Source organism: Rhinolophus sinicus, chromosome 5 (genome assembly GCF_057876585.1).
Source record: "Rhinolophus sinicus isolate RSI-liver-muscle chromosome 5, RSI-T2T, whole genome shotgun sequence".
In the NCBI taxonomy this organism is placed as follows: Eukaryota; Metazoa; Chordata; class Mammalia; order Chiroptera; family Rhinolophidae; genus Rhinolophus; species Rhinolophus sinicus.
In genome coordinates, this window is record NC_142505.1 from 80,510,782 (window position 1) to 80,522,760 (window position 11,979).

Here is an 11,979-nt window from a genome sequence, read left to right on the forward strand (position 1 = left end):
CACATTGTTACCATATTTATCTGACTAATACATCACATTCAATTCATCATCTGATTTAAAACAAACAAACAAACAAACAAACAAACAAAACTTGCAATGTCCTAGGGAATAAAATCCTAATTCTTTGGCCAGACATTTCAAGTCTCCTCAACTTGACACTATCCTACAGTAAACATTAAAATGTTTTCTAGGGGTGGCTGGTTAGCTCAGTTGGTTAGAGCATGGTGCTGATAACACCAAGGTTGCCGGTTCGATCCCCGCATGGGCCACTGTGAGCTGCGCCCTCCTTAAAACACTAAATAAATAAATAGATAAATTAATAAATTATTGCAGACGAAGTGTCATGACAAAATTAGTGGAGTTCTTATAAAAAAAGTTGTCAGAGAAGGCTCTCTGTGAAGTTGACATTTAAGCTGATACCCAAAGGATGAATAGGAACCAGTTGCAAGCGCTTCAGGAAAGGATATTCCAGAGAGAAGCAACAAGGAATAAGGCACAAAGCAGAAAACAGCTTGGGAAAATTCCAGGAAACGATCAAAGTTTGAGGTCACTAGAGCATGGTTTGTATGTGGTAGCATGAAATGAACTTAGAAAAGTATGCTGGGGCCAGATCATGCAAGATTCAGTAGGTCACAATAAAAAGTCAGAATTTTGTTCCAGAGAAATGAGAAGCAATTAAAAGATTTGAAGCAGAGTGGTGATAGGATTTTATTAACCTCGTAAGAAAACTCATACTGGCTGGTATATGGAAAATGGAGAGAGGCAAGCATGGAGGCCTGGAGACAAGGAGGCAATTGCATTAGGCCAGGCAAGAGCTGATAGTGGCTTGGACTAAGGCAGGGACAGAGTGCATGGAGAGAAGAGGGAATATGAACAGTATGTGTGCAAGAGGTAGAACCAACAAAATTGGCTGATGGGTTAGATGTTGTGAGTGAAAGAGAGGGATCTAGGATGACTTCCAGTTTTCTAGCTTTAGTAACAGAGTGGCAGATGGTGCCATCTACGGACCAAGGCAAAATGAGAGAGGACCAGGGTAGGGCTAAATGAGAAAATGGGAACCAAGAGTTTCTTTTTAGGCATGTGAACTTTAAAATTTTTCTGACATTCAAGTGGAGATATCAAGCAATTAATTTGGGGAAAGCTGGCTAAACAAATTAGAGAAGAAATATGAGATGGAGATACAAATTTAGGAGTTAGCAATATATAGTTTCTGAAGCCATGGGAGTAAATGAGATTTCCCAAGAAGAGGAAATGAAGGGAGGAGGGCACAGGTCCAAGTCCTAAGAAACCCCACACCTCTCTCATTGCCCAATGAGGAAGCTGAGCAGATGAACTTCTTCTTGATTCTGGGAATAGACAGGTACAGACTTCTGGAACGTAGGGAAATAGATAAGCTAATCTTTGTGGGGGGCCTCCATCACTATTCATTCAATGAACGCCTTCTGTGGGTCAGGAACTACTATGTTAGATGCCCGTCAGGGACATAAAGATGAAGGGACATAGTCCGTCTCCATCAAGAAGGAAAGCACACCTGTGCCCATAATTATGTGGTGTGATGAACACTCTAACGGAGGTGTGTATAGGTGCAGTGGGAACACAGGGATGAAGGCAGCCAATGTCTGTCTGTCCCAGAACTGAAGGAAAGCTCATCCAAGTAGTGAAAGGTTCTGAACATTAATTACAAGGGAGTTCTGAAGCCAGAAAGACTCCCATCTACACCCACTTCTCTTTGTTTCTGTTTTGTTTTACAACACAATTTGTGCTTTCTAGGATAAATGTAAAATCATGACAGGTTGGTGGGGGTAAAAATAGACGCTTTGGTTCTCTGACCATTGACAGTAGAGGACTGCCCTTTCCAGTGAGCTTTCATCAGGGGTGGGGTGGGAATGGGGGTTAGAGGGAAACATGGAAGGAGAGAGTGGTTTATTGCGGTTCACAAAAAAAAAGCAATAAAATGCTTTGCCCTGAGCTGCATAAGGGTCATAATCGGTATGATAAGCTATCATTTAACATGAGGAGGAAATTGAAGTTTCATTTCCTTGCTTTTGTGGCACCCCTTGAATTGGGTTGATGACACCATTCAGTCGGTCAGCATGAGGCCTGCCTTACCAATTTTGTTTTGCAAAACAAAGCCAGTCACGGTCAAACTCAGTTGGTCAATTCCATAGATTAACACCAGAGGCCCCAGGAAAGCAAGACATCTGGGATAGCTCTGGCTGGGAAAAGATGGGGTTAATCCTGGGCCAGCTTGGCAGGGAGCTCCATAAGATCTTTCAGGCCCCTGGCACCCTCCCACTCCTCACCCCTCCATGAGCTTCCCACACTCACCAGGGTCCTGGGGTTGACTCTAAACGATCTCCAGAGTTTGAAGGACAGGGCTGGGCTGAGGGTATGGATGCACTTCTCTATTCTGTCATATAATCCTCAGCCTGATTTCTTTAGACCCAGCAGTACGGTGTGATAGAAAAAAATCTAGCTAGAATTTGTGTGAACACAAACTGGAAAGAATAAATTTTCTTTAAAACATGAAAATAATACAAAATTTCTCCTAAATTCTGGGCTCCAATAGGTATACCTACACAACCCACAATCTAAAAAAACCCACAACTAACAAACAAACAAAAACAATGGGGATGAAAATATCATTGAAGCTCTACTGAAGAGTCAGGCATTTTTGTTGCCTCTGGAGAAGATATTAGAAAACAATTATTTATTCTCTTAGAGGATGATCCAAGTCCATTCCGATTCCTCTTCATGTCCAGAAGTTGCTGAAAAACAGGCCACTTTAGAGTAGATCACAATCTGTACTTTTCAAAGTTCCTATTAGCTAAGAAAATTCCATTCTTCTCTCTTTCTGAATTCTGATATTTCTGGTGAAAAAAACAATTCAGCAAATAACACATAAATACTATATCAAAGAGCCAAGAAAATTTGCACATGCAGTGAAGTTGCCTGAATAATAATGGATTCATCTCCCAAAAGGAGATTAAGGTAATGTGTAATTTTAGTTCCCTAAAGGTTATCTTACATATTTCCCAAAGGATTTATTCCTGCAGTCTTCTGTGACTATCGATCCAATTTAATTTTCAGGTAATCAAGGAAGGCAATTTAGTTTTGTGGGAAAAGTGATGCTAATTTTGCCACATATTTTGCTATAATGCCATGCAATTTACTTTCTGGGCTTCAAAATCTTTATTAGAAAAAGAAGTGGATTGGATTAGATTGCATTAGACATTCACTGAATTTTTAAATTCTATTCTGAGACTCTTCTAAGTTTCTCTATCCTGACAGTTTTGGCCTTCCTATGATGTCTCATACCAACTGCCATAAAGAATAAATTAGAACTACTTCTGGTTTCTAGAAACCGATAGCCTGCAAAATAGCAACAGTCAGATGTTCTTCACGTACATATGGTCTCATGATTAGATTTCACTAATTTGAATTTTGTGCTGAAGAAGCTTATTTGTATATTATATTTTAAAAGGGTTTCCTAATATTGACACCACAGATAAGAGTTCAGGTGGAGGTTTCTAACTGCCTATGACAACAATGTTTTCAAATACTGCTTCTCAAGGGGCTCCTGACAAAATGAGTGGCATTCTGGATGTGAGCCAGGAACCTGGATCATCAACCATTAGCTTAATATGTGACCTTGGGCATGTCTCTTAGCTACCCTGAGCCTCATTTGCTATATGTATAAATGAAAGGGTTGAATTAGGTGGTTTAAAATTAATTGGCAAAGGTTTTTTTGGGTTTTTTTTTTTTTTTGGTGTTTTTTTTTTTTAAGCAGATGAGCAAGAGCCAAGTAGTGGTTAAGTGTAAATAAAGGCATTAATGCCTTATGGAGAACGAAAGGGATTTGGTGGCGCTTCATGAGTGATGAAGGAAGAGAACTTGTGATTGTCAGCCACAAACTGCCATAGCATAAACTGAATAAAGCTCCAAGTTCCACTCCCTTGATTTATACACAATAAATCCATTAAATGAATGAACTTGATTTGTACACAACACTTAGTAGTCCCTATGAGGAAAACAAGAAGTTTCCCATGTCTTTGAAAAAGCACCATGAAGTAATGGAAACGTTTGAGAGCCAAGTATAATTAGGTCAAAAGCCTGGCTCTCATAATTCCTAGATATGGCCTCTAGATCGAACTGCTTAAACCTCAAGATTGTATTGAGAATTAAATAAGATAACATAGATGAAATTGCCTCGGTGCTTGGCATATAATAGGTAACAATAGATAGTAATACTTCCATTAATAATGGGAACATAATCCATACGTAAATAAGTTAAAAATCCATGACGTAAATAATAATAGCTAACATCGACTGAGTGCTCCCTCTGTGCCATCAGGCCGTGTTCGGTACTTTCACATACACTATTACATTTAATTCTGACAACAACCCTGCAAGATAGGCACTATCATTACATTATTCCCAGTTTATAGATGAGGAAACAAAATCAGCGAGTTGAAGCAACTTTTTCCACAGTCACAAAACTGGGAAGTCATAGTTAGGATACAAAGCTGCTTTGCTGTTTCCAACGGCCATTTCAACATACTGTCCACGACATTATTTCAAAGGTATATATTATTAAGCTCCAGAGAAGTCAGAAATTAAGCATATGAATAAGTAGGTCACAGGCACAAGAAATAAGCATGCATTAGAGCAAAATTACAGGAAATTACCTTCTAGGCTAGGAACAGTATAAGCATAAAAGAGGAGTGTCTTCCAGGGTCAGTGATGAGGGGGAGAGGAGTAAGGGAAGAGAATGGCTTCAGCAAGTGTCCAGAGGTAGGAATGAGCAAGGAGAGCAAAGAGGACCACTCTAGCTACTTCAGTGCCCACACAGGCAGGTTCTGGGGAGACACGGTTGGAAGGATAAGCACCGGCCAGCAGGTGGGAGTCCTGAATGCCTGATTACAAATATATAATATTTTTTCACCATATTAGGTATACACTAGATATTAAATAAGTATTTGTTGACTGGCATAGAGAGAATTAATTTCAAACCTAGCTACCCAATGGAAGTAGGAAACTTGGTTTCAATACAGGCAGTACCCATTCAGTTTGAGTCTCCTGGCCAACCAGACAGGAAGAACGCACGTTAGCACACTGTTTTAAACACCTTCACTCGGTGATGTTTCATAGTTTCAAAATCTTCATAGCAGCTCATATGAAGGTCAGGAATACCAAATTCACCTGAAACCAATATAATATTGTATGTCAACTATATTTAATTTTAAAAAATGAGTACAGTTTACAATTAACAAATGCAAATGATAAGATGCAAGGGCATGGAATCCAGTGAAAAGGCCAGCTCAGGTGGCTTAGGAGAGCCCAGGGTCAAGCTTCAAAGGTAGGTAACTACTGAGGAGCCAAGAGGGCAGAGCAGTTGGGGGTACCCCCAACCTATAGGAAGGTGAAACAAAGGGTTTGGCTTCCTACATACAATAGTGTGTTCAGGTTGGGACCTACCATATTAGCAACAGAAAGAGGGATGTAAAAAGTGATTTCACCGATGGGATAATATCCCTAACAATATTACTATTTTACTTGATTTAGTATACTGTTTCTTACCATAAAGATCACAACGATTTCAAACATTACCTTTTCTTAAACCAACCCTGGGAGGCAGGAAGGAATTCATAATGGTTTGCCATTTAAGTGTTGAACTTGTATCGCTGAAAGGTGCAAACAAGTGAAATTAGACTAGAACTTGGGGGTCCTATTAAATATAGTATTTTAATTGAACATTAAAATGAAAACTGAAGCTTTAGTCAAAATTTTCATTGGGGATGTTTAGTCTGTAGCCAGTCATCGGATGGTTAGAAGTTTGGCATGACTAATTCCTCACAGTCCATTTGCTAAATGACACATTATAAAAACAAGCACCGCTGAAAAGGGATGTGCTTGTTTCCAAAGCCTCAACCTCATTGTAGACTGACTGTTTTATACTGGTCCTTGTCTAACCATTTTAAGGTGCAAGAGGCTCTACCACATATATACGTTAAAGACTCCTTGAAATGTTCTCACATTGGCAAGGACCAGAAACGAGAGATAAAGTCCAGAGAGGTTGTCATCCTGGTCCCAACATGAAGGCCACCCAGAAGGATCAGGATCTTACAATCCTGATTAAGATTTACTAACCCCTGAGATGCTTATTCTTATAAAGCAGCCTAACCTCTCCATCCCCCAGTTAGAAAACTTGTGTCCAGATCCCAGAAGAACTGAGAATGCTAATTAGGTAAACTCAGTAGAGCTGTTTCAAAATAAAAGAGCTGAACATTGAGATCCAAACTCTGATGATAGTTTAAAGAAGGATCCAGAAATTTTAGTTTAGGTTGACATATTGTTGGTAGCTTTGTGTCTTGCAAGGGCTTTGTCTGTTTCATCTAATTTGTTGAATTTACTGGCATAAAGTTGTTCATAATATTCCTTTATTGTCCTTTTAATATCTGTAAGGTCTATAATGATTTGACAATATTGAGCTCAATGAGCAGAATGGGTTTGAAAAACAAAAAGGGGTGGGGGAGTGAGGAATTTGAGGCCACTTTTGATGGACAATATGAAGCCATAATTTTCCAAGAAGCATTCCCCCCACCTCCGCTGAGAATTGCAGATGAGGCAAGTGGGAAAAAAAAAAAAAAGGAATTTTTTTATGGTTCTAGTGGTGGGGCTGTTGGTCTGATTAGCCGCCCATTTGTCTGCAAGTTGCGTTCTCCTCCCATTTCGTGCTCCCTGCCATCACGGCACAGCTGCTGGCCAGGAAGCCTGAGGAAGGGCTCCCTCTGGAGCTAATGGCAGTGGCACTTTGGAAAGTGCTGGCAGGGGGTGGGCTATAAAAAACAATTTGGTCTGGGAACAAAAGGCATCAATCACAGCAGTGTCATCAACCCTTGATTTGAATTGGGGGGAGAGAAATTTCTGGGTCATGTTGGAAGCGGGAAAGGAACAGACATCAGTTTACTTAGTTATCTCCCCTTTCCAGCAGACTAAAGAAGAGTCCAATTAATTTAATAAGAAAGCTATGCATGACTGTTCCACAAAGATCTTTTGCTTTGGTGATGGACTTTGGTGAGGTGGGAGAAAGCTATCTCCTTCACAGTTGTTATGTGAAAATGCCAGAAATCACAGGACTCTGCCTGTAGAAGTAAACTTCTCTGTTAAAGGCTCTCATCAGCCTGGGAGTTTCTGAGATTTAATTAACTTTTGGAAGCAACTATTAATCTTAAATGAAAGGTGCAAAATTAGTATAAGGAATGTTATTAGTGAGGGGACCAATACAAATAAAGAACCCAAGAGAAGCTCCTGAAGTCACAGAAATAACAAACCAAGAAGAGAAGAACTGAGCCATCTCTGAATTAAAAAATCAAAGCTTGGGGGCCGGCCTGGTGGCTCAGGCGGTTGGAGCTCTGTGCTCCTAACTCCGAAGGCTGCCGGTTTGATTCCCACATGGGCCAGTGGGCTCTCAACCACAATGTTGCCGGTTCAACTCCTCAAGTCCCGCAAGGGATGGTGGGCAGCGCCCCCTGCAACTAAGATTGAGCTGCCGCCGAGCTCCCAGATGGCTCAGTTGGTTGGAGCACGTCCTCTCAACCACAAGGTTGCCAGCTCGATTCCTTGAGTCCCGCAAGGGATGGTGGGCTGCGCCCCCTGAAACTAGCAACGGCAACTGGACCTGGAGCTGAGCTGCGCCCTCCACAACTAAGACTGAAAGGACAACAACTTGAAGCTGAACGGCACCCTCCACAACTAAGATTGAAAGGACAAGAACTTGACGGAAAAAAGTCCTGGAAGTACACATTGTTCCCCAATAAAGTCCTGTTCCCCTTCCAAAATAAAATCTTAAAAAAAAAAAAAAATCAAAGCTTAATCTAAATAGTTCTTATAAAGAGTCAACTGCAAAAGAGAAGTTGTAGTATTTCTGAGCTGGGAAAGAACTTCTCAAAGGAATCTGTGACACTTTCAAATCAAGCTAATCTGTGGCATCCTTAAACGAGGGCAGGTAAAACTATTACCTGGGCTCTCTTCTTTAAGCATGATTCCACTCTTCAAGCCCCCAAGTAGAAGCTGAGGTAGGTATGCCCAGGTTAGGTATGTTCCATATTTCTTGGCTAAGTATAAGAAGACTCGCAAGTAGCCTGGAAAGGGGGTCTTCACCCCAGACCTAAACTTCTAAAGAAGTAAAAAAAATCTAAACTTCTGTTTAGTTTCAAGTCATAAGAGAGCTGCATACTTGCTTGCTTTCTTCTTTGGTCACCTTGAGTCCTGGAGAAAGGAACTAAATGAAGTGATATATGTAGATTAACAAGGATACAGCACGCATTCAGTGAAGAAATGCATCAGATTACCAGCACTTAATGATGACAAATGTGTGTGCAGTACATACAGTTTATGTCAGAAGGCACTCTTCTCTCGTTTCTAGTTACTTAGGAAATAAACAAGAAGGCAGTCTTCTCGTTTCACTATTCACCCTATGCTACACTTTCCAGTTCTGGCCCATGAAATAATGACTTCAAATGTGTCCAAAATTAAATAATCCTATGGCTAACTACCGTATTTCCCCGAAAATAAGACCAAGCCGGACAATCAGCTCTAATGCATTTTTTGGAGCAAAAATTAATATAAGACCCGGTCTTACTTATAGTAAAATAGACCGGGTCTTATATTAATATAAGTAAAATAAGACTTATAGTAAAATAAGACCAGGTCATATAATATAATATATAATATAATACAATATAATTTATATAATAGACCAGGTAACATAATATAATATATATAATAGACTGGGTCTTATATTAATTTTTGCTCCAAAAGACGCATCAGAGCTGATTATCCAGTTAGGTCTTATTTTCGGGGAAACATGGTATATTATTTTCTATTTGCACGTTTTTTTGTCTATTCTACCTCCAAAATACTTCTCATATTAGTTTGTTTTCTCTATTTTTCCCTCCAGTAAAAAAACCCACAAAAACAAATGGCAGGTCTGGGGACTGGAGCTGACTTCCAGTATGGAATTTTTCTGCCATATACACTACTGCCTCTTTTTTCCACAAGGGGAAGCTCTTGTGGTGGAAATGACCTCCTAAAGCTGGCACACTGGAATCCCATTGTAAAAACTATTTGCTTTTTCCCATACAGGTATTGCTCAAAATATAGCAATCTATTATTTATCTTAACATTTATCTTAAGACTCTAGTTTGTCTTCCCAACACTGAAGCTAAAAGTGTTCTGAAATACAGCGGGCAGACCAGTCTCAGGAGAGGAATACGTCCAAAAATTCAGACAAATGCCAGCACTGAGAACTTGTAAAATATCTTGGCCATAGATAGCTTAAAGAGTCTATTAATAAAGAAGTATTGCCAACCCTTTTGAAATGGACCTCCATTAAGACATTTATCTTTTTACTCCTTAAAAAGTAACTACAAAAGCAGTAACATGAATACTGTAGAAAATTAAAAATGTATCTAAGCAAAAACAAAAGAAATAAAACAGCATAATGTCACCATCCAGAGACTGTAAATAACTTTTGCGTGGCTACCCTTCTACATCTTATTCTATACGTGCATACACACACACACACACACACGCACACACAACCTTTAACCAAAGTGAGATCACACTGTAAACATTGCTTTGTAACATGTTTTTTTCAGTTAATAATCTTTACCTTCCAAGGCAATAAATTTTCATCTCCCATTTAAATCTTCCCAGTTGTCTCAAAAATATCCTTTGTAGAGTATCTGCCTAGACCTGGGTCCAAGCAAGAAACAACTATTGATTCTGATTATACACCTTAAGTCTCTTTAATAAAAAATAGTTCTTCTTATGATACCAATTTGTTGAAAAGACCAGGGCAGCTGTCCTGCAGAACATCCCTTCTTCTGAATTTTTCTGGCTGCTTCTTTATGGTTTCCATTAGGTCGCCACTTTATCTCCCATACTAACGTATAATGGAAGTTTGGCTTAAAGAAAGGTTTGATCATTTTAAGGTACACATTTTTGGCTGGAATGCATCCTAGATGATTAGTATATTTCATTTTTTACCAAATCAAGAGCTCTTTAATAGCTGAATGACTCCTATCAATTATGTGAAAATCTGCCCACTAGATTATGGTGATGATAGTCAAATCTTTACTCTTTTTCCCCCAACCTCATTTATGAATAGTTTTAAAGTACAGGAAAGTGGAAAGAATAGTACAATGAACACTCAGGTGCCCTAGTCTGAATAATTGTTAATATTTTGCTAACTCTGCTTTATGTATACATGTAAAAAATTATTTTTTTACTGAACCATTTAAGTTGCAAACATCACAAACTTTATCCCTAAATATTTCAAAATGCATCACATAACTATAGTGACATTCTCCTATCATGGCCATATTATTTTGACACTATGAAATTTAGCAATTATTTCATAATATCATCCAATATTTACTCCATATCTAAATTCCCTTGTACCCACAAAATCTTTTGTAGACTTTTAAAACCAGGATCCAATCAAGATCTACTCATCACATTTGGTTAAGATGTCTCTTCAGTCTCTTTTAACCAGAACAGTTCCTCCCCATTTCTACTTTTTGTTTTAAAATAACATTGAGTTTTTGAAGAGATGAGGTCGGTTTAAGTATATACTCTTAATAAAAGTGCTTTACAACCTGGATTTTTTTAAAGAAAGTCAATTAAAATTTCTTTTAAGAAATGATCCTTTTACTTTTTTTTTTTTAAACTAGTACCTCATCACAAAAACATAATTGGGAAACACTAACCTCTGGACTCTTTGGTAGAGTGACCGATCGTTCCATGTTGCTCAGGGCTGAGGGGGTTCCCGGGATACAGGATTTTCAATGACAGAACCAGGAAAGCCCCAGGCAATCCAAGATCAGTGATTGGTCACCCTTGGAGGGCTCTTATTAAAGTTGAGGAAATAGTTATGTAAGTGGTTGATTAAAATCATAACCTGGTTCTGCCCATTTTCATTATGTCAAATAATTAGTTATATACTTACATATTTTAAACTAAACTGTCTGAACTGTGCATTAATTACACATCTAGACATAGGATACACACTTGGGAAAATATAACTAAAATTCCATGTCTTACTCCTCAAACTTAAAGCAAAATGTCATCATATGCATTCTTTGTGCAAACTTGCTGGGAGGAACACAAGAAAAAGCACCCAGCTGCTTCAATCACCTTCTCAGAGTTTTCCAAAAAGTTCTGAAAGATGGAAGACCATCTCTGCTAGAGAAAGGAAACTTTGAAGATACAGCAAAGCAGACAAGGCCCGTTATAAAAGAGAAATGAAAACTTATATTCCTCCTCAAGGGCAAACAAAAAAGAAGTTCAAGGATCCCAATGCACCTAAGAGGCCTCCTTCAGTCTTTTTATTGTTCTGAATATTGACCCCAAATCAAAGAACATCCCAGCCTATCCACTGGTGATGCCGCAAAGAAACTGGGAGAGATGTGGACTAACACTGCTGGTAAGCTGAAGGAAAAATATTAAAAAGGTATTCTTGCATAAGGATATGCGGCAAAAAAGGGAGTCATCGAGGCTGAAAAAAGCAAGAAAAAGGAGGAAGAGAAGGAAGATGGAGAGGATGATAATAAGTAAGTTGGTTCTAGTTGTCTATAAAGTATTTAACCTCCCTGTGTACCACTTGCTCCTTCTAAAGAAAAAAAAAGAAATATAAGGCTGTGTAAGACTTGTTTTTAAACTGTACAGTGTCTTTTTTTGTATAATTAACATACTATCAAATGTGTTCAATACTAGCCCTGTCCTGTTGGTATTTTCAATAGCCACTAACCTTGCCTGGTACAATATGGGAGTTGTAAATTGGCATAGAAGTTTAAACCAGACTCTTGGTACATAGGACAAATTAGTTATACATGAGGATGGTAGCTTTTTCACCTTCATTTGTCTCTGATGCATCTTATATGAATTCAGTGCTGTTCTATTAACTGAATACCA

The 11,979-nt window shown here is 38.8% G+C and overlaps 1 pseudogene; it reads left to right on the top strand.

Moving 5' to 3' along the window:
- The first annotated feature begins 10,942 nt into the window (after positions 1–10,942).
- LOC109451745 (high mobility group protein B1 pseudogene) lies at positions 10,943–11,932 on the top strand (annotated as a pseudogene).
- The last annotated feature ends 47 nt before the right edge of the window (positions 11,933–11,979 follow it).